Source organism: Gopherus flavomarginatus, chromosome 2 (genome assembly GCF_025201925.1).
Source record: "Gopherus flavomarginatus isolate rGopFla2 chromosome 2, rGopFla2.mat.asm, whole genome shotgun sequence".
NCBI classification, from domain to species: domain Eukaryota; kingdom Metazoa; phylum Chordata; order Testudines; family Testudinidae; genus Gopherus; species Gopherus flavomarginatus.
The window spans coordinates 278,436,939-278,459,450 of NC_066618.1; the positions used below are offsets into that span (position 1 = coordinate 278,436,939).

Consider the following 22,512-nt stretch of genomic DNA (forward strand, 5'->3'; position numbering starts at 1 on the left):
TAACTAAAACATTCTCTATCCAAATAATTTCTTCTAGGTATAGAAGATGAATTTTCATACCTGGTTCAAGCCTTATGCAGCATTGCTGCTCCGTTCCTGCAGCGCAGAGAACAGACAAAGGGAAAGTTTCTTTCTCATTTTTAAAAAGTTCTACCTTCCCATTGGCTCTTTTGGTCAGGTGCCCACTCCTTTTCTTTTACCTGTGGGCTTGTTAACCCTTTACAGGTAAACCAAGCAGAGAACAGACCAAGAGGGATTTTACAGTTAACTGGCTAGCTGGGTATCTATCAAAGGGAGCTAATCCCTCCTCCCCCTTCATTTATCACAACTTCTATACCCAGAAAGATAATGGAGCAAATAATCAATTTGCAAACACCTAGAAGATAATAAGATAAGTAACAGTCAGCATGGACTTGTCAAGAATAAATTGTGTCAAACCAACCTGATAGCTTTCTTTGACAGGGTAACAAACCGTGTAGATGGGGGGGAAGCAGTAGATCTGATATATCTTGACTTTAGTAAGGCTTTTGATACTTCTCGCATGACCCTCTTATAAACAAACTAGAGAAATACAAGCTAGATGGAGCAATTATAAGGTGGGTGCATAACGGGTGCACTGTGGACCCAGAGATTAGTTATCAATGGTCCACAGTCATGTTGTAAGGGCATAACGAGTGGGGTCCCGCAGGGATCAGTTCTGGGTCTGGTTCAGTTCAATATCTTCATCAGTGATTTAGATAATGGCATTGAGTGTACACTTATAAAGTTTGCGGGTGATACCAAGCTGGGAGGAGTTATAAGTGCTTTGGAGAATAGGATTAAAATTCAAAATGATCTGAAGTAAATAGGATGAAATTCAATAAGGACAAATGCAAAGTACTCCACTTAGGAAGGAACAATCAGTTGCACACATACAGAATGGGAAATGACTGCCTAGGAAGGAGTACTGCGGAAAGGGATCTGAGGGTCAGAGTGGATCACAAGCTAAATATGAGTCAGTGTAAAGCTGTTGCAAAAAAAAGTGAACATGGATCTGAGAGTTAAACCCTCAAGCTTTTTTAGTCCCGTGCTGTTCTCATTCATTGAACTTGGTGGTCAGTGATGTAGTATCAGCTTCTAGTGAGGCTACTGAATTTTTTAATGTAATTCAAAGCATCGATGTATTTTTCTCTGCATCAACTCATTGATGGCAAATTTTGAAGCAACATCTGGGAACATCCTCTTTGACACTGAAACCACTGAGTGCCACACGATGGGAAAGTTGAGTGGAGGTGATAAAGCCTATCAAACACCACATTGGGAAGATAGATGATGCCATAGTTGCCATTATGGAGAACAGTGGCAGTGGGAAATGGAATCAGCAGAAACATACACAACTTCAAATTTCTGTGTGGCTTAGTGCTGTGGCATGAAATACTGTTTGAAATAAATGTTGTAAGCAAGAGACTCCAAGGTGTTGGCCTTAATATATATGGAGCAATGGAACAACTGGACAAAGCAAACTCATACCTACAGTCTTACCAGTCAGATGAGGGATTTCAAAATGTTCTGAGGAGTGCACAGAAGTTGGCAGAGGAACTTCACACGGAAACTATTTCCCCAGTCATTCAAGGATACAAGAGTCACCAAAGAAAATTACAGTTTGATTACGAGGCACGGGATAATCCCATAAGGGACCCCAAACAACAATTCAAAGTTGAATTTATTTAATCAGGTGCTAGATTGTGCAATACAGTCAGTTGAATGTTTCATGCAGCTTAAGGAACACAGCAGTATATTTGGGATGTTGTATGATATTCCAAAACTCCTCACTATACCATCAGAAGACCTATACCAGCAATGCAGGGCACTAGAGACAGTGTTGATGCATGATGACATGTGCAATATTGATGTGAGTGATTTAGGTGATTAACTGAAACCCTTTTCAAGATACATTTCAGCAGGATCAACTCCAAAGGCTGTTTTGGAGTATATGTTCACAAATAAGATGACCACCCTCTTTCTAAATGCTTTTGTTGCTCTGCACATACCTCTAACACTTCTTGTAACAGCTGCCAGTGGAGAATGCAGCTTCTCCAAGCTGAAGTTAATAAACACATATCTATGCTCCACAATGACACAGGAGAGGTTACTCAGCCTTGCAACCATCTCAACAGAGCATGAACTGGCCCAGACTGTGGACCTTAGAATATTAGGGTTTGAAGGGACCTCAGGAGATCATCCAGTCTAACCCAGTACTACAAAGCAGGACCAATCCCCACAGACAGATTTTTGCCCCAAATCCCTAAATGACTCCCTCAAGGATTGAATTCACAACCCTGGATTTAGGAGGCTGATACTCAAACCACTAAGCTATCCCTCCCCTCAACTATTCCTGGAGGCAGTGCAATACCAGGTCAATGCATGCTCCTATTCCATCTCTGGTTTCAAAAATCAATTTAATACATAGTCCTCAAATAAAGGACATATCAGATATTAAACTGATAAGACCAGACACTACACTTTGATCTTAGCTCCAAGGAGCCAAGAAGTGGTTCAAATCTTTGCAACCAAGAAGGCACGGAAAGCATCACTTTGATTATTCAAACAGATAAAAATGCCAGTGTTTACTATGCAGACAAGAAAAGTTACACTTGGTGTTCAGGCATTTGAAAGTTAAGTGTTACTTAAAATTTCTGAACAAGGCATTTTAAGTTGCTAGTTCTCCTTTATTGGGGTAGGTAGCAGAGCAGTATCATGAGAGGAGTAGAACAGGAAGAAGGCAGAATTGAGACCTTTCAAAGTTTTGGTCCAAGTGAGGAGCTATGGAGGCAACATTTGAGCTCCCCACCTCAAGTGCCAAAATGTTGTGGGCCATCCCTGCTAATTGTAAGCAGTATATGAAAGTTCATAAAATATTAGACTAACCTATAACAAATTCTAACAAAGACAGTCAAGTGGCTTTCAGTAATGATTATAAACAGTTGCAGAAGAACCAGACAGATTAAATTAGTCCAAATAAAAAGTCCATGTTGATATAATTCAAGGACTATGTTGAAATTATGCTCAGTAAAAATCAGACACTGTGGAATCGGAGATTAATGAACCAAAATTGGTGTGTCAGATATTAGGCCTACTTGGAGGGCAAAATAATAAGGGGATAGGCTATTTCACCCATCATTCCCTTTCTGGGTCTTTAAAGAAAGACCAGAGAGGGAGGAAGAACAGACGGAAGTTGCTGAAGCAAGCTTTACCATCATGCCTGCCACCCCCACCATCTCCTGGGACCCCCGGCCTTTGCCGTTCTAACCCTGAGAGTTGTCCTAACCTGTCACGGCTAAAGAGGGAAGCAGATGAGAAAGTTACCCCTACCAGATCCAGCTGAATCCCAGACCCCACTTGAGATGAAATAAGAACTTCAACAGCAACAGCTCCAGCTCATCTCAACTAACAACTTCTCTTTTCCCAAAAGGATCATTATCTTTGACACCATCTAAAACAGTGTCAAAATGGGCCTGCCTCATCCTCCTCAGTTTTGTGAATCTAGCACAATGTTGCCAAAACACATTTTCTGGCTGAAACAACTTGCCAAAATGAACACAAATTTGCAAAATGTTTTGGTTGAACTTAAAGTGCATTTTTTTGGAAAAAAAAGTTTCATCCAAAAATATTTTCCCGGCTCTAATGGACACTAATTCATTCATTCATTTAAAAAAAAAAAAAGTAAGTCCTAATTCTGCACCTTGGTGGCAGGAAAGGAAGAAAGAACTCTGTCATCTTCGCACATGGGAGGTGCTCAGACATTATGGTGATGAGAGTGGGGCATGTAAATACCGGATGGAGAGATAGTTAGTCCAACATTTTCAGATGGGTCTCTTTCCTAGGTGCACTGTCTGACCACCATTTGGCAGACCCAATGGCCTTAATGCACAAAAACCCAGCCTTGCTGTATCCTTGGCATGCTCACAAAGAAAGATCTATTTTGCTTGCAATTAACAAAAATGTGAGGTCTTCCCAGCCTCAGGAAGCCTGGGAAACAGGAAGGCTTGGCACAGAGCGGGGATTACCAGTTGTAAGTTACAGTTAGTGCACTCCACATGCACCGTGCAGCATGATCCACGTGTGAGCTCCATGTATACCGTTCAGCTGGGCATTACTGCACATTAATCCAGAGAAGTGGATTTTGTTGTATAATTTTATTACTTTCTGTATTGTCCCACTGTTGTCATTCTAATCCACAGAATTTTTTCCCAATGGATAATTGTATTAGAATGTGTATAAACTAATTAGAAGGATATTTCTTTTGCAGAAAAATATTGGCAATAATGCTTCCTTAAAGGTTTGCTACTTTTGAGACATTTCATTAGCCATATCTCAATTCCTAGGTAATGTGCCTTTTACATAACTGTGGGTGCCTTCAGCAACTCTATCTGTGAATGACTGTCATGCTTCTTGACAGACATTATGCTCTTCTTGGGTGATCTGCTGTATGACCTATGATTACGTTTCCCATAAGAATTTTCTCACAAAGAGTCGGCACATGCTTTTAACAAGATAATATTCTGATCATAAACCGTGTTCAAATTTCATCTGTTTGAAATCAGGTACTTGATATCAGTTCTATTATATAACACTAATAATCTGATGTTTAATAATCATCACTGCAGAGAAACACATTGTGACTGATTTGGCCTTTGCAGAGACTTTGGAGACAGGAATTACTTGTTTCCTTGTACTCTCACATCTGCCTGTATGCATCTGTCTCTTGTCTTCTCCTTAAATTGTAATCTGTTTGGGGCAGAGCCCATTTTTTGCTCTGTGTTTGTGCAGCACCTAGCACAATGGGGTCCTGGTGAAGGACTGGGACTCCTGTGAGAGGAATACAAATAATAGGGAATAAGAATAATCCTGACTGACATTGACTCACTGTGTGGCCATGCAGAAGTATTAAAGATGAGTGAAATTTGGGATTTCCAGTCTGTGGGAAATGTTGACATTTCATCATCTGTTTTCATCCCAAATCAGGAAGAAAAATGGAAATTTCCAAAGTTTTCATGGAACAGAAATTTCAGTTTGGAAATGTCAAAATGTTTCATTTCAACACTTTCAATCAAAATGAAGCATTTAGACATTCCTGAAATTTAAGTGTTTTTTTTGGGAGGGGGTGTTGAAATGACCTGAAACTCTTTGTTTCAAGTCACTTCAACATTAAAGTGCACTATCCCATTGTTTAATGGAAGTAATAGTTGAGGAGCCTGATGCTGCAGAGCTAGGGTCTCTGACCAGACTACATCTCCAATGATGCATCCAGAGTCATGTGACCCCCTTGATACACTATAAAGAGTTTGGTCAGAAGAAAATCTACATTGCATTATAGGAAATGCAGTCCTTCAAGGTGCTTGGCCCATAGGACGAGAATGAGGGTGTGAACTTCAACTCCCATAAGGCAATGCACTGATAGGGAACTGCTGTGTAGTGGTCTATGAAACTTATCTGAAACAAGACATTTGGGGGTCAGAGCAACAAAATGAAATATCCTGATTTGTGTCAAACGAACCCAAAACAAAAAAAAATCATTTAGATTTTCAAAGCAGAAAATGAAAAATTTTCAGCAAAAAAAATTGATATTTCCCCATGAAAAAATTTGATTTTCTGGAAAATACATTCTCTATTGGAAAATTATTTAAACATAAAATTCCCGACCAGCAGAAATAAGTAACTTAGGCTCAGATCCTCAAAAGTATGTAGGCACCTAACTTCCATTACATCTTACTATATTACAGTTACTGTATATGCTTAACCTCTATATCTGAGTTTCTCCATCAGTAAAACTGGCATGATAATAAATACCTTAGCTCACAGGGGCTTTTCAGAGGATGGATTATTTAAGTTTATATATAAAAATGTAAAAGATGTTTTACATATGATATAACATGTTGACTATAACAGCGTTTAAAAAGGAACTGGAAAAATTCATGGTGGTGAAGTCCATAAATGGCTATTAGCCAGGATGGGTAAGGAATGGTGTCCCTAGCCTCTGTTTGTCAGAGGATGGAGATAGATGGCAGGAGAGAGATCACTTGATCATTGCCTGTTAGGTTCACTCCCTCTGGGGCACCTGGCATTGGCCACTGTCGGTAGACAGGATACTGGGCTAGATGGACCTTTGGGCTGACCCGGTATGGCTGTTCTTATAAAATATTCTAGGTGATGTAATGGGTATATCTCCATATATAAACAATAAAAGCTCTCTCATAGAACTGGAAGGGAACATTAAAGGTCATTGAGTCCAGCCCCCTGCCTTCATTAGCAGGACCAAGTACTGATTTTGCCCTAGATCCCTAAGACAGGTTTCTTCAAGTATGTTAGCAACAAGAAGTCAGTCAAGGAAAGTGTGGGCCCCTTACTGAATGATGGAGGCAACCTAGTGACAGAGGATGTGGAAAAAGCTAATGTACTCAATGATTTTTTTGCCTCTGTCTTCACAAACAAGGTCAGCTCCCAGACTGCTGCGCTGGACAGCACAGTATAGGGAGAAGGTGACCAGCCCTCCGTGAAGAAAGATGTGGTTCAGGACTATTTAGAAAAACTGGACGAGCACAAGTCCATAGGGCCGGAGGCGCTACATCCGAGGGTGCTAAATGAGTTGGCGGATGTGATTGCAGAGCCACTGGCCATTATCTTTGAAAACTCATAGCGAACGGGGGAGTTCCCAGATGGCTGGAAAAAGGCTGCTGTAGTGCCCATCTTCAAAAAAGGGAAGAAGGAGGCTCCGGGGAAGTACAGGCCAGTCAGCCTCACCTCAGTCCCTGGAAAAATCATGGAGCAGGTCCGCAAGGAATCAATTCTGAAGCACTTAGAGGAGAAGAAAGTGATCAGGAACAGTCAGCATGGATTTACCAAGGGCAAGTCATGCCTGACTAACCTCATTGCCTTCTATGAGGAGATAACTGGGTCTGTGGATGAGGGGAAAGCAGTGGATGTGTTATTCCTTGACTTTAGCAAAGCTTTTGATACGGTCTCCCACAGTATTCTTGCCAGCAAGTTAAAGAAGTATGGTCTGGATGACTGGACTATAAAATGGATAGAAAGCTGGCTAGATTGTCAGGCTCAGCGGGTAGTGATCAATGGCTCCATCTCTAGCTGGCAGCCGGTTTCAAGTGGAGTGCCCCAAGGGTCGGTTCTGGGGCCGGTTTTGTTCAATATCTTCATTAACGATCTGGAGGATGGCATGGACTGCACTCTCAGCAAGTTTGCAGATGACACTAAACTGGGAGGAGTGGTAGATATGCTGGAGGGTAGGGACAGGATACAGAAGGGCCTAGACAAATTAGAGGACTGGGCCAAAAGAAACCTGATGAAGTTCAACAAGGACAAATGCAGGGTTCTGCACTTCTTCCTGAAAGAACACACATCCATCAACTAGATGAAAGCTCCAGGTCTAATTTTCTGACAACGCCCACATTTTCACTCTGTCCCATCTGTGGTTCAGAGGGAAAGGGGATATTCACACACCCACCTTCAGAGAGTCTTCCTACGAGGTCCCTAAGATATTATCAACCAGCCATTTCAGCCCTTTGGCTCCAACTCTAAGGAATTCTTTAATAGAAATAAAATCTTAAGGGCCTGAGTCATTCAAGGCAGATGACTAGTGCTCCCAACAATGCAGTAAGTGAGAGGTGACCAGTGAGCGGTCAAGGATAACTTGCTACTCAGTTCAAGACAATCACAGAAGTTATCCTTCTTGGGGGTTTTTTTTCCCAGCAAGGTTTATTTTAGGAGGGAGGAGATGTATTCTTGCCAGCAAGTTAAAGAAGTATGGGCTGGATGAATGGACTATAAGGTGGATAGAAAGCTGCTAGATCGTCGGGTTTAATGGGTAGTGATCAATGGCTCCATGTCAAGTTGGCAGCCAGTATCAAGCAGAGTGTCCCAAGGGGCCGGTTTTGTTCAAATCGTCATCAATGATCTGGAGGATGGTGTGGATTGCACCCTCAGCAAATTTGCAGATGACACTAAAGTGAGAGGAGTGGTAGATGTACTGGAGGGTAAAGATAGGATACAGAGGGACCTAGACAAATTAGAGGATTGGGCCAAAAGAAATCTGATGAGGTTCAACAAGGACAAACACAGAGTCCGACACTTAGGACGGAAGAATCCCATTCGCTGCTACAGACTAGGGACTGAGTGGCTAGGCAGCAGTTCTGCAGAAAAGGATCTAGGGGTTACAGTGGACGAGAAGCTGGATAGGAGTCAACAGTGTTCCCTTGTTGCCAAGAAGGCTAATGGCGTTTTGGGCTGTATAAGTAGGGGCATTGCAAGCAGATCGAGGGACATGATTGTTTCCCTCTATTCAACATTGGGGAGATCTCATCTGGAGTACTGTGTCCATTTCTGGGCCCCACATTACAAGAAGGATGTGGAAAAATTGGAAAGAGTCCAGTGGAGGGCAACAAAAATGATTAGGGGGCTGGATCACATGACTCATGAGGAGAGGCTGAGAGAACTGGGATTGTTTAGGCTGAGGAAGAGAAGAATGAGGGGGGATTTGATAGCTGCTTTCAACTACCTGAAAGGGGGTTCCAAAGAAGATGGATCTAGACTGTTCCCAGTGATAGCAGATGACAGAACAAGGAGTAATGATCTCAAGTTGCAATGGGGAAGGTTTAGGTTGGATATTAGGAAAAACTTTTTCACTAGGAGGGTGATGAAGCACTGGAATGGGTTACCTAGAGAGGTGGTGGAATCTCCTTCCTTAGAGGTTTTTAAGGTCAGGCTTGACAAAGTCCTGGCTGGGATGATTTAGTTGGGGATCGTGCTTTGAGCAGGGGGTTGGACTAGATGACCTCCTGAGTCCCTTTCAACCCTGATATTCTATGATTCTATGAAAAGCAGTGGGAAAGGAAAAGGGGCATAGAGCAATGGATTGAAAGGGAAGGGTTATAGGGCAGAGAGTAGAACAGGTGATAAGATTGTGATGGGGCCCAGGACTTTCTAATAGCCATGATTCATGATAAAATCGTGAGAGTTGGCAACACTGCTACTTGCAAGCATAAAGAGAAGCATGTGTGTGTTTTCAGAAACGTTTGTTTCTTAGTTTATAATATTGAAAAGCAGAGGTAGGTACCATAGGAAACACACTAGCAAAAGAATAAATCCCAAGAAGTTTATTGTTTGGCATTGGACTAATGATTCTTAATATGCTTTTCTATAAGTGGGTGGATATGCATTTAGATATATACATATATTCATACATATTTAGATTTATAGATGTCAGTGATGCATATACAATGAACATACAGCTCTAGCTATCTAAATGCACATAAAATACTGTAACTATTTATCCTATATATTTAGCCTGCATCTCTCTGTTTGATAACTGTGAGCATTTCCCCATGGCTCTAGTTAGTAGTTTGTTGTGCATATTAGAGTCCAATGCAGGGACTGTCTGAAACCAGGTAAAAATATTCAAAGCAATATTCTGTTTATAAAAGAAGACAATGGTTGAAGGTTTTTTAACAACCATTAAGATATCTGTGGGTTTTTTTAACCTTTGAATGGTTTTCCATTTACCAGAAAGATTCTGCATGTGAATGTTGTAAGTGTTAGGGTTATGCTTGTATTCAGTCTGTCTGGGATGAAGGTCAGTTAGACAATAAACCAGTAAAAATCCTATTTTGTGTTAATCTACAGAGCCACAATTGACTAGTATGAGGATTATTCCAAACTCCAGTTACATACTAGAAATGTAAATTCTGGCAATCTCTTCCTTCTCAACTCTGGCACATAAACTTACTACATACATCTGGTGGGGCCAGTAGACATGCTGCATTGATATAATTTGTGAATTATTGAAATGAAGGAGCCATTATGGTCTTAATATGTCAAGGCTACTGGGAAACTTCATAATAAGTGAATTAATGACTTGGACAGTACTATTTGCTCTAACTGCACAGAGTAACAAAAACCTGAAAGAATTTGTTATGACTGGTTGTTTCTGTAGATGTGCAGCAGCTGCAGTTGTAACTGGAATAACTTAACCACTTTGGGCTTGAGTGTGACTATGGCACAGGGCAGAGGAAGGGGCAGTGTATAAGCTGCATAGCCTCAGAGGACCAAGTCAGCGTACTCCCCTACTCCCATGTCTAGATGGCAGATTGAGTAGGGAGGGCAGAGTCATGGTTCAAAAAAGAACTAGATAAGTTCATGGAAGATAGGTCCATCAATGGCTATTTGCCAGGATGGACAGGGATGGTGTCTCTAGGCTCTGTTTGCCAGAAGCTGGGAATGGGCAACAGGATGGATCACTTGATAATTACCTGTTCTGTTCATTCCCTCTGGGGCACCTGGCATTGGCCATTGTCAGAAGACAGGATACTGGGACCTTTGGTCTGACCCGGTGTGGCCGTTCTTATGTTCCTGCTCCTCACCCATTCACTTATGGAGGAGCATTGGGCACACAGCCCCTGTCTCACTGGGCAGGTGTAATGCAGTTGTTCAGGGGATTTGGATGGAGGTCAGGGTTTTCCTTCCCCCACTGCCCTGCATAGCTGTGTTAGACCCAGTCATAATCAAGCTCTTTATTTTTGCATAGTCCTTGTAGGCAGGGTTCAGATTTTGTAGGAGTGCCTCCAGCCTGGTTGTTCCCTCATCTCACAGCAGCTGGGGGAGACACCATTGCAACTGTGGCCTCTTCAAGGGTTCCCTGCTCTGTGCCCAGCCTGGGGCCACCACACACTCCCCACCCCACTAGAGTTACCTGCTGGGCAAAGGGGGCTCTGTCCTACCGCTGCACCTCCTGTCCCTGGCATGTTCCGCTGCTTTCCCTGGCAGCCCGGCCCAGGGGGCGAGCAGGATGGAACTGCTTCTCACGTGGCTGTGAGTAAATGATCTAATGCAAAAAAAAAAAAAGCAAAAGTTTTTAGTTCACAGTGAACTAAATCCTGCAATCTTTACTCAGACTGCATTCAGGCAAAACTGCCATTAACTTCAACAGATGTTTTCCCAGTATAAAGACTCCTGCATTTTTCCTGATGTAAACTAATATCCTTTATCTTCAGGGGGGAGAGGGGAGAAACAACCCCCCCCCCAACAAAACAAAAAACACAAGCTATTTGAAAGTTACAAAAGCCATGAAAATGCCAGAAACATGCCATAGCTTAAGTAGAATAACAAGTACAGTCCTGCATGCATTGTATATTTTCTGGGGATTGTTCCATAATGTTTTATTACTTGGACTGTTTATATGAAAACCAAAGAATTGTTTCTTATAAATTCATCTCCTCCTGCTGCTTATTTGGCCATCTGAACTAACTATCTTCTTTGGATCGTAATCACCAGCAGGTAACAACCAATTGTGATATTAGAAACAGAGCTATTATTTTGGGCTGGAAATAAACAGAAGCAATGTATTTATTTATATGGATTTATAACATGTAAACTGTCCAAGATGTCTTTGGATGCTCATGTGTTTTTATTATCTTGTGAGTGCTAATTGCCTCATTTTTAAAGGAAAAAGGGCATTTCCCAAAACAAAACAAACCACCATGGCCACACGTAGCCTGTTTTGGAGCAGCTGCCATTGTCATCTAAGGATGTGGATTATGAATATAGAGACACCAGACCATCCTCCATCTTAGAAGGTGGGGTTCTGGACTATGGGGTCAGAGCAGAGAGTGACAGTCTGCAGCACAGGGCAGGCTCTGGCTTCTGTATCATGTAAAATACTAGAATAAAAGCAATATGATTGTTGTATACAACAGTTCTTGTTGCCATGACTTCCACCACGTACTAGATGGGTTACCCTTGTCTGTGCTTTTTTCTCTTCTCCACACACCATACTAATAGCAGCAGTTGTACCAGACCTTTTGTGGCAAGAATGTAAATAATGATTTGAATACAGGAAAAGAGACATGAAATAAAGGCAAAAATATAAACACAAACATGAAACCAACCAACAAAACAAGTAGTGATTCCTATAAGACTTTGTGAGAGAGAATAAACAAATGACATCATGGGAGAATTCAGCTCATGAGCATCCTATCTGACCTATGGCTGCGTTAGCCTTTTAGGCAATGTGGTACTTCATGTTCACATTCCCACACCAGAGAAGGTGCGGTACTAGACACAAAAGGACTGATCCATCTCTTATGGAAATCAGTGGAAGTCTTTCTATTGGTAGGAGTTGGAATGAGGCCCCAGAAGAGGACACTGTGATATCTATCTCTTTTTGATGTATTTATAGAACATCAATCACTAGGATATTTAGAATTCAAGAATTTTAAGTATCGTCTTGGTTAGATCTTGTGTGATGGATCTGTGAAGCAGGAGACAACAACTCCCATCAGCAATAAGGTTGCCAATCCTCCAGGGTTGTCCTTGAGTCTCCAGGAGTTAAAGATTAATTAAAGATTGTGTCATGTAATGAAACCTCCAAGAATACATCCAACCAAAATTGGCAACCCTAGTCAACCACTTTCCCACAGCTCCTCTGTTTCCCCTGGCCAAGTAAGGGGAAAGATCCTGAACAAGGAAGTGCCTGGCTCTGTTTGGAAGTGAAGCAGCAGCCACATGGGGGTGCTGTAGAGAAGCTGGAGGCAGGAACATGTGCACAGCCATGTGCAGAGCAGGCTGTGGGTGCTGGACATTGCTGCTGGGTGGAGGTCTGTGTGGGATTTACTGCTAAAGCTCCTACAGTGTTTGCCTTTGAGATGTGGGATGCAGAGTAACCCACAAATAACATTGTGTTCTCTACTCCATCCCTAAGGAAATTCAGTGCTATTGCGGGCATCACCATGATCACAACTTGAATTGGATTCCATGACTCAACACGTTTCAAAGGTTGTCATCTTGTTCTGTAGAATCTCACCTTTCATTAGAAATAAGTTTCTAGTGCTCATGGTTGCAGAGAAAACCTTCTAAACATGGACCAGGTGTGACCAATTAGACATCAGAGGTATGAACTGACCCACGTTGCTCAATGGAATGTTAACTTAAAAGCCCAAGTTGATTTTAAAATGCTACCCAGCTGTATCAATGGGTGAGGGAAATTGTAGGTGCTGGCGGTGAAAGGGAGACAGTCCCAATAGCAAGGAAGGGAGACACTTGCCAAGGGACAATAGGTAGCTCTTCTCCCTGTGAGTTTCTGATGCCCAGCTGAGAGAGAGGGGTGCTGATTGGCCAGCATTCTGCAGCTCCCAGAAGTTAGCCCAGTGCAGGAGCCATGTGAGCCTCTTTTGGCTCTGTTCCAGTAGCCTACCCTACCTATGGGAACCTGGCCCGACAGAGGCTGCTAGTTTAGCTGATTGCCTCTTTGGAGATCAGAGAGAAATTTATTCTCCCATTGGCCAACTGGCAGAAGACCAGGGAGTTTTTTGCCTTCCTCACAGCACCTTCATGCCACAGTGGGTAAAGTGGGAACACTCTTATTACCTAACTGAGGTACTGGGATTGTGTTGTTTGTTCATCACAACTTGTGGCTGGTTTCCAGTGTGGTTAAGAGAATAAACGGAATGGTTCCCAGACATAGGTGCTTTGTAGGAGGGCATGCGGGGTCAAGTGCCCCCCCAGATTTCTGCTTGGCCTGCTGTGGAAGGGTGGGAGAAGGGCTCTGTCCTTCTACACTGTGCCCAGCATATTTGGCCCTGTCCCTGGAAGCCGGGCCCAGGTGGGGAGTGGAAGGGGCAGGACTGGCTGCTTCTCATGCTGGCTACTCCAGGTTGCTGCTCTGTAAGCATGGCAGCTGCCTGAGAGAACCTGGCTGGGGAGCCAGCGGCTTCTGCTCCCTGCCCTGGGTCTGGCTGCCAGGGACAGGGGCCAAGTGAGTCGCTTCTTTTTCTCTTCACCGGCACGATTCCAGCTTGTTCAGCCCGTCCTGAGCAGCCAGGCCCGGGCGGGGAGTGTAAGCTGCCGCCTCCCCAACCGGGCTCTCTCAGGCCAGAGCAGCTACCCTGAGCAGGCACCTTCAGCCATGTGATAAGCGGCTCCATCCCACTCCCTCTCAGGGCCCAGCTGACAGGAATGGGGCCAAATGTGCTGGAGGAGGGAGGCAGGGCAGGAGAAAGATAGATTCCCTGCCCTGATCCTCGCAGGAAATGGTTGGGCAGAGCGCAGCAGTCCCTGAGCTGGGCACACAGTGGAGGGTCGCTGGAGAAGGTGCAGGGAGGGAGCAGGTTACTTGGCCTCTGCTCAGTCGGGGCTGGAACTGGCCCTAGCTGGGCCCAGAGAGATGTGCTGCCTGCTCCTGTGGCCCCAGGCCCCCCAGGAGCCAGTGGGATTGGCTGCTCTAGCTCATGGAGGTGAGGCTGGAAGTTCCTCCCAGAGGAGAACATGGGGCTGTCACATGTCCTTCCCTTTACAGGATCCTGTCGCCCCCAATATCAGGAGACCTGATGTTTCCAGAGGTTAAAAAAGACTTGGGATTTTGATGATTGATCTTGGGTTCATGTGATAGGGTGATACCCTGTGACCTTTGCAGACTGAGATCAGACCTTTTGGCCCTCACAGGCTGAGGTCCCCATCCTCTCTAGCCTTACAGTAAGGCGGGTGCTAAGAATTAAAGACCTGAGTCCTGGTGGGTACACTGAGGAGAGCCACCCTGCATTATGGATTACATGGTAAGAAGCCCTGTAGGCCCTGCACTGAAACTAATTAAATGCCTGATATAGGAAAGCATGGGTGATGGGCAGGTAGTGCCACTCCCCTGTGTTAAAGTTTTATACAAGTTGCTTCCTGACACTTAATTCCATGCATCTGTCCTCCTTTTGCTGCTGTGTCTACATCAATGTCTCTGAACGTGGCTTGTGGGCAGAAACAGAGAGGGCATTGCTTCTGCAAATGAGCCCGGTCCATGGGTTAGGAGTAGAGGGGATTATGTGGCCCATCCGCCATACCAACACTCATGTGCAATAGATACATATATTTATAAAGATTCCAATGTCCAGTTCCTGTGTACACCATAAATATAGATGCTTTCATTTTATAATTGAATTGGGCCTTAATATTACAAGGGCACAACAGTCCAGGAGGCTGCAGTTCTGGAGTATTGTGCAGAATGTTATTAAACCTCACTGGGTGTTTTGCTTGCGCAAAGGTTTTTAAATGGGTGTGGATTTTTCAGGAAGAGAAGAGAGGCAGAGAAAAAGACAGCGTTTCCAGCAGTTAGAACGAGCCCTCTCTCTAGCCTTTGGTGTTAACCTTGAACCTTCAATAACTAACAGGCCACATCCATCCCAAATAAACAGAATTTAGCATGAACACAGGTGCTGGATGGCAGGCGATGCAATGATTGCCAACATAGTCCTAGGAAAAGCCAACCATTCAGACAATGGTGAGGCGCAGTTAAAGATGACTTTTTAATTGTATGTAGCATGAAATTACCTTGGTTTAAGTGAAGGAAAACTTAGCACAATGGGCATAGAATCACAGAAGGGACTGGAAGAGATCTCGAGAGGTCATCTAGTCCAGTCTCCTGCTCTGAAAGCAGGACGAAGTATTATCTAGACCAGGGACTGGCAACCTTTGGCACACGGCCCACCAGGGTAAGCACCCTGGCGGGCCGGGCTGGTTTGTTTACCTGCTGTGTCCACAGGTTCGGCTGATGGCGACTCCCACTGGCTGCGGTTCACCTCTCCAGGCCAATGGGGGCTGCAGGAAGCAGCGCAGGCTGAAGGATATACTAGCCGCCACTTCCCTCCTGCCCCATTGGCCTGGAGCGGTGAACCATGGTCAGTGAGAGCTGCCATCAGCCGAAGCTGCGGACGTGGCAGGTAAACAAACTGACCCGGCCCACCAGGGTGCTTACCTTGGTGGGCTGCATTCCAAAGGTTGCTGATTCCTGACAGGTGTTTGTCGAACCTGCTCTTAGAAACCTTCAAGATGGTGATTCCACAACCTCTCTTGGAAATTTATTCCACTGCTCAACCACCCTCCTAGTTAGGAAGTTTTTCCTAATGTCCAACTTAAACCTCTCTTGCTGCAATTTAAACCCATTGCTTTTTGTCCTATTCTCTGAGTCTATTCTCTCTCCTCCTTGTAACAACTGTTTATGTACTTGAAAACTGTTATCCTGTCCCCTCTCAGTTGTCTCTTCTCCAGACTAAACAAACCCAGTTTTTTCAATCTTTCCTCAGAGGTCATGTTTTCTTTTTTTAATCATTTTTGTTGCTCTCCTCTAGACTTTCTCCAGTTTGTCCACATCTTTCCTGAAATGTGGTGCCAAAAACTGGACACAATACTGCAGCTGAGGCCTTATCAGCATGAAGTAAAGCAAAATAATGACTTCTCATGTCTTGCTTACAACACTTCTGCTAATACATCCCAGAATGATGTTTGCTTTTTTTGCAACAGTGTTACACTGTTGACTCATATTTAGCTTGTGATCCTTTATGATCTACCATGTGATCCACTATGATTCTCCAAATCCCTTTCTGCAGTACTCCTTCCTATGCAGTCATTCCCCATTTTGTATATGTGAAATTGATCCTTCCTCAGTGGAGTACTTTGCATTTGTCCTTTTTGTATTTCATCCTGTTTACTTCTGACCATTTCTCCAGTTTGTCCAGATCATTTTTAATTTTAATCCTATCCTCCAAAGCACTTGCAACCCCTCTCAGCTTGGTATCATCCACAAACTTTATAAGTGTACTCTTTATGCCATTATCTAAGTCATCGATGAAGATATTGAACAGGACCAGATCCAAGACCGATCCCTGTGGGACCCTACTCAATTTGCCTGTCCAGCATGACTGTGAACCACCGATAACTACTCTCTGGGAATGGTTTTCCATCCAGTTATGCACATGCCCTATAGTAGCTCTGTCTAGGTTGTATTTCCCTAGTTTGTTTATGAGGAGGTCCTGTAAGACAGAATGAAAAGTCTTACTAAAATCTTCCCACCTATCCACAAGGCCTTTTATCCTGTCAAAGAAAGCTATTAGGTGGTTTGGCCTGTCACAATTTATTCTTGACAAATCTATGCTGACTGTTACTTATCACTAAGGCTCCGTGTTTGTCACGGAGCTCATGGAAGTCATGGATTCCATGACTTTCCGTGACCTCTGACTTCTCCAGTGGCCCTGATGCGCTTGCTCCCCAGGCCAGATGCACCAGCTGCTTCTGGGTCAGTCTTGGACCACACCCCCCAGCAGTAGGAGTTTGGGAGTGGGAGGCTCAGGGCTGGGGGTTGGGGTGTGGGGCAGTGCTTACCTGCAGGAGGCTCCCTGAATGGGTGACTGCAACTCCCTTCCATCAGCTCCTATCTTGACGTGCTGCTTCTGCCACCAGGCACAGCCCCCCAGGGCCGCCCAGAAAGGGGGGCAAGTGGGGCAATTTACCCCAGGCCCCGCAGGGGCCCCCATGATAATATAGCATTCTATAGTATTGCAACTTTTTTTTTATGGAAGGGGACCCTGAAATTGCTTTGCCCCAGGCCCCCTGAATCCTCTGGGCAGCCCTGCCGCCCCCACAGCGCCTATTGGCCCTGGTTCCCAGCCAATGGGAGCTGCAGAAGCAGGGCTTGGGGTGGAGTGAAGGCAGCATGTGGCGCTAGGAGGTGGGAACACTGCTTCCCAGAAGCCAAGTAGGAGCCTGCCCCAGTCCCACCAACCCTGCCCACCCTCCCTCCCGCACCCACAGTGTCTCCCAGGCTGCGACCCCCCGCCTTCCCCCAGAGCACCCATGGCACACCCAGGCTGTGACTCCCCACAGCACCACCACTCCCAAGTTTTAGTCAGGGGTATATAGTAAGTCATGGACAAGTCACAGGCTGTGTATTTTTGTTTACTGCCAGTGACCTACCCATGACTTTTACTAAATACCTGTGACTAAAATGTAGCCTTACTTATCACTGTGACAGGGTCCGTGGTGTGCAACCTGGACTGTAGGACCACTGAGCCCTCTCACTCTGTGATGCTATGTCAAACCAAAATCCTCTGGCAGGTATTGCACTTACACAGACATCCATAGGCAGAGAGACACCCAACTGAGTTACGTGAATCATCAATAGCAAGGATCCAGCCAATTTCCCCCAGCTCCCGAGCCTTGCACCCCAGAACTGTACTGTCTTGCACTGGTCCAAAACCTGGCCAATGTAAATTCATTACCTCGTTCACCCTTTCCTCTATGTGGAGAGGACATACACTAGCCTTTGTAAACTGAGCTGAGATTTCCTAAGCACTTCAAACAAAACACACTGTTTTAGGTAAAATATAAAACAGATTTATTAACTCCAGAAACATAGATTTTAAGTGATTATAAATAGCAGGCATTGAAATCAGAGTTGGTTACTTAAACAAAAATAAATTTGCAGTCTGAGTTCTATAAACTAAACAGGATTTGAATCAAGCAGTGCCTCACCATGATATATAGTACAAACAGATCACAGAGCCTCAATAAACAGGCCAGAACTCTTTCCCAGCCTGGGACCACCCTCCCCCAGTTCAAAGTCTTTGTCTTCAAGACGTGTTTCTAGGTGTTGAGTTGTGGGGGGAGTGAGTCCACATGTTGATCTTACTTTCCCTTTTTTGTAGTTTCTTTTAGCTTTCTGGAAAGATCTATGTCTGTGACCTGGGGCCTGCCCCTATTAGTCAAGCACTCTCCATTGTCTACGTGTTCTCTCTGAGAAGTCTCCATTGTATACAGATCCTGGGATAGCGGATTCTTTCTTTGATTGGTATTGATGAGCCATTAACTGCTGTCTGGCTACTGCACTGTTATACCGGAAAGGCTGGTTGTGGGTGTTCCCAATCTCACAATATATTTCAGTAACACACACAGCAACATTTCGTACCTTCACATACAATGATAGCACACGAATCCAACATGATATTAATGTTCAACAGATCAAGACTTTTAAAATGATACTCACAAGGCATATTTTGTACAAAATATCTCATCATTATATGACAGTGGTGAATATGGGGTGCTGCTTTGAGATAGAGTGCCACAATCACTTCATTATCTTCTAGGTGTTTGTAAATTGCTTGATTATTTGCTCCATTGTCTTTCCAGGTACTGAAGTTAAGCTGACTGGTCTATAATTCCCCGGGGTGTTCTTATTCCCCTTTTCATAGATTGGCACTATATTTGCCCTTTTCCACTCCTCTGGAATCTCTCCTGTCTTCCACGTCTTTTCAAAGATAATTGCTAATGGCTCAGATATTTCCTCAGTTAGCTCCTTGAGTATTTCACAGTGTATTTCATCAGGCCCTTATTTTCACTCATATTAATTACATTAGATGTCCAATCGCTACTAAATTTTTGGTGAAAACTGAAACAAAAAGATTGTTCAGCACTTCTGCCATTTCCACATTTTTATTATTGTTTTCCCGCCTTCCCTAAATAATGGCCCTACTCTGTCCTTGGTTGTCTTCTTGCTTCTAATGTATTATCCTCTAGCTAGTTTAATCCCGTTTTGTGCCTTGGCCTTTTTAATTTTGTCCCTACATACTTGTATTATTTATATTCATCCTTTGTAATTTGACCTAGTTTCCACTTTTTGTAGGACTCTTTTTTTGATTTTCAGATCATTGAAGATCTCCTGATTAAACTAGAGCGGTCTTGTGCCATACTTTCTAGCTTTACTATGCAGTGGGATAGTTTGCTCTTGTGCCTTTATTGTCTCTTTGAAAAACTGCCCACTCTCTCGAACTGTTTTTTCCCTTAGACTTGCTTCCCATGGGATCTTACCTAACAACTCCCTGAGTTTGCCACTATTTTTGTGTTGTTTTCCTTTCTATCATTCCTTCTAATCATTAACTCTACTGTTTCATGATCACTTTCACCCAAGCTGCTATCCACTTTCAAATTCTCAACCAGTTCCTCCCTATTTGTCAAATCAAATCTAGAACTGCCTCTCCCCTAGTAGCTTTCTCCACTTTCTGAAATAAAAAATTGTTTCCAATACACTCCACGAACTTGTTCGATAATTTGTGCCCTGCTCTATTATTTTCCTAACAGATGACTGGGTAATTGGAAGTCCCCGATCAGCACCAAGTCCTGTACCTTGGATAATTTTGTTATTTTTTTTAAAGCCTCATCCACCTCTTCTTCCTCATCAGGTGGTCTATAGTATATCCCTACAATGACATCACTCTTGTTTTTTACCCTTTTTATCCTTACCCAGAGACTTTCAATGTCTGTCTGCTATTTCCACCTCCAACTCAGTCCAAGTGTGTACATCTTTGATATATGTGGCAACACCTCCTCCCTTTTTCCCCTGCCTATTTTTCCTGAGCAAGCTGTACCCTTCTATGCCCTTCTATGCCAATATTTCAGTCGTGTATTATCCCACCAAATCTCTGTCAACTATATCAGAGTTGTGTTTATGCATTAGCATTTGTAGTTCTTCCTGCTTTATTCCCCATACTTCTCGCATTAGTATATAGATGTCTAAGACATTCATTGATTTCCCTCTTGTCTCTCCCTTATCCCTGCTATAATGGCCCATGCTCTCCCCTGGTTCTGACTCTTCTCCCAAGTCTCCATGTTTTTATTGTGATTATTCTGCATGTATGCCTTTCCAAAGTAGATTCCAAAGTAGATTCTTCCAGCTTCATCCACGGTTTTCATTACAATTCACTACAAGATCATTTTTCAAAGGATGATTAGTTTGTTCCTTGTTTCTTTTAGGGGATGGGGGAGGAGCACTTTGTAGTTCCTCCTAAAGGTAGCGGACATGATCTAGTTCTTCCAAGAGATCCTCCCACCCCATCTTTATCAGCTCAGTGAATGTTCTAGTCCTCAGTGTGTAACTCTTTCCAGCTTTAATGTAAATCAGAAGAATGAATGGAATTATTATGAACCTTTTGATGGGCTCTATTTGACGCAAATTCAAACCTCATGTGCTCCTCTGACATCTAATCCTATATAAATGGCACCACCCACTGTGAGGAGACAGGATACGGGGCTAGATGGACCACTGGTCTGATCAAGTATGGCCATTCTTATGTTCTTGTGTATAATCAATGTGCCCATTACTATAATAACTAAGAAAATGGGGTGTACCAACTATGCCATGTCTGAAATGTAATACCTGGCTGTGGGTTAGATTCTGTTCTCATTTCCAACAGCATAAAGCCTGCATAATTCCATTTACATCAGTAGAGCCAAGATTAGACTCCAGCCCGGTGAGTATCTGCTTTTTATATTCTTGGGGGGAGTTCTGAGGGACAGATTTTCCATTCACTTACCGTACACCAGTTTGATATCAGTGTAACTCTGCTGAAGGCAGTAGAGTTATTCCTGATTTACAGTGGTGCAAGGGAGAGAGAATGAGGTGATGAGTGTATTTTCTACAGCAATACCTTTCAGGGGTTGGGGATATTTAATGTGATCCTTTAAGACTTAAATGAAGGAGGGGGGAAATCAGTTGCAGTAGCTGTGAAGATTAACTCTTTTCCTTTGTGGAAAAAATCAGTTGCTAGTTAGATATTAAGCCAGGACATTAGTTATACAATTTGCATATTTTAATTGAAAATAAAGATTAAAGCCAAGGTAACAATAGAATGTGCTAGTTTCATTTACATTAAATTTATTTACAGTAGGTCCTACTACATCACTCCTGGCTACCACAAGTACCTCTGCTTTGTGCTAGTTCTCTTTGCCTTCAGAGTGAACAACTGGGGAAAAAAATCATGTTTTCAGCAAACTGTTCTACTGAGATTAAAACAAAAAACAATGTATTACACCAAGACTCCTAAATAATCAAGTTCAACTAAATAAAAGCAATGACAGGCATTGTTTAGTTCTTCTCATTCAGGCATCCGTATTGTATTTATGGAAGAACTGTAGTTTCTTGTGTGTGTTCTATTTCACTATTTTGGCACCCTGTATTTTTATTTTTCATTCAGAAGTTACTGAGTGCTGTCAAATATGTTTTGTAATGCAGTTATTTACAAAGTCTAAATAAGCTTCTCCATAAACTATTAATTTAATTAACTAGAACTATATCCCATTAAGGAGGAAGATCAGCTATTTACTATGGAGGGTGAGCTGTGAGAGGAAAGCAAGTAGGTGTGTAAGTTCTCTGGAACAATTAGAGGCAGCTAAGGTTATCATAAGCTTGAAGGGAGGAATGATAAAATGCTATAAAATAGTAGGTATCTCCTGTTCTTGTTTAATGAGACACCTGGTGTGAATGTCAGGATTGGATTGTCAGGGGATCTTAAGTGTCTGAGAAGATGTTGGCTGCAGTATGTCTGGCTTTAAACGGTATCATGTCTAGTTCTCACCTTCACCAGCACTAAAACTCATTACAGTTCCACCAAATAAAACTGCAAAAGAGGGAAAGAAAAACGAAGAGCCTGATTCTGGCACCCATATGTTGAGTAGTACTCGATTCTGAGCATTATCCCATTGTTTTCAAGGAGCAAGGTATTAATTCAAGGAGGCAGAACCTAATCCCAAGTGAACTAAAAGAAAAGCCTCAAAAGGAAGCATGGACTTTGAAGCTATGCAAAATTCAAGTATCTCTGAGTCTTCCAGTGTGTTGTCTATCTTATGGGCCCAGCCTTCTTTACAACTTTTAACCAAGCA

General features: G+C 43.2%; 1 pseudogene; it reads right to left on the reverse strand.

Moving 5' to 3' along the window:
• Window positions 1-2,358: 2,358 nt before the first annotated feature.
• Window positions 2,359-2,535, reverse strand: LOC127046099 (uncharacterized; annotated as a pseudogene).
• Between the last annotated feature and the right edge of the window lie 19,977 nt (window positions 2,536-22,512).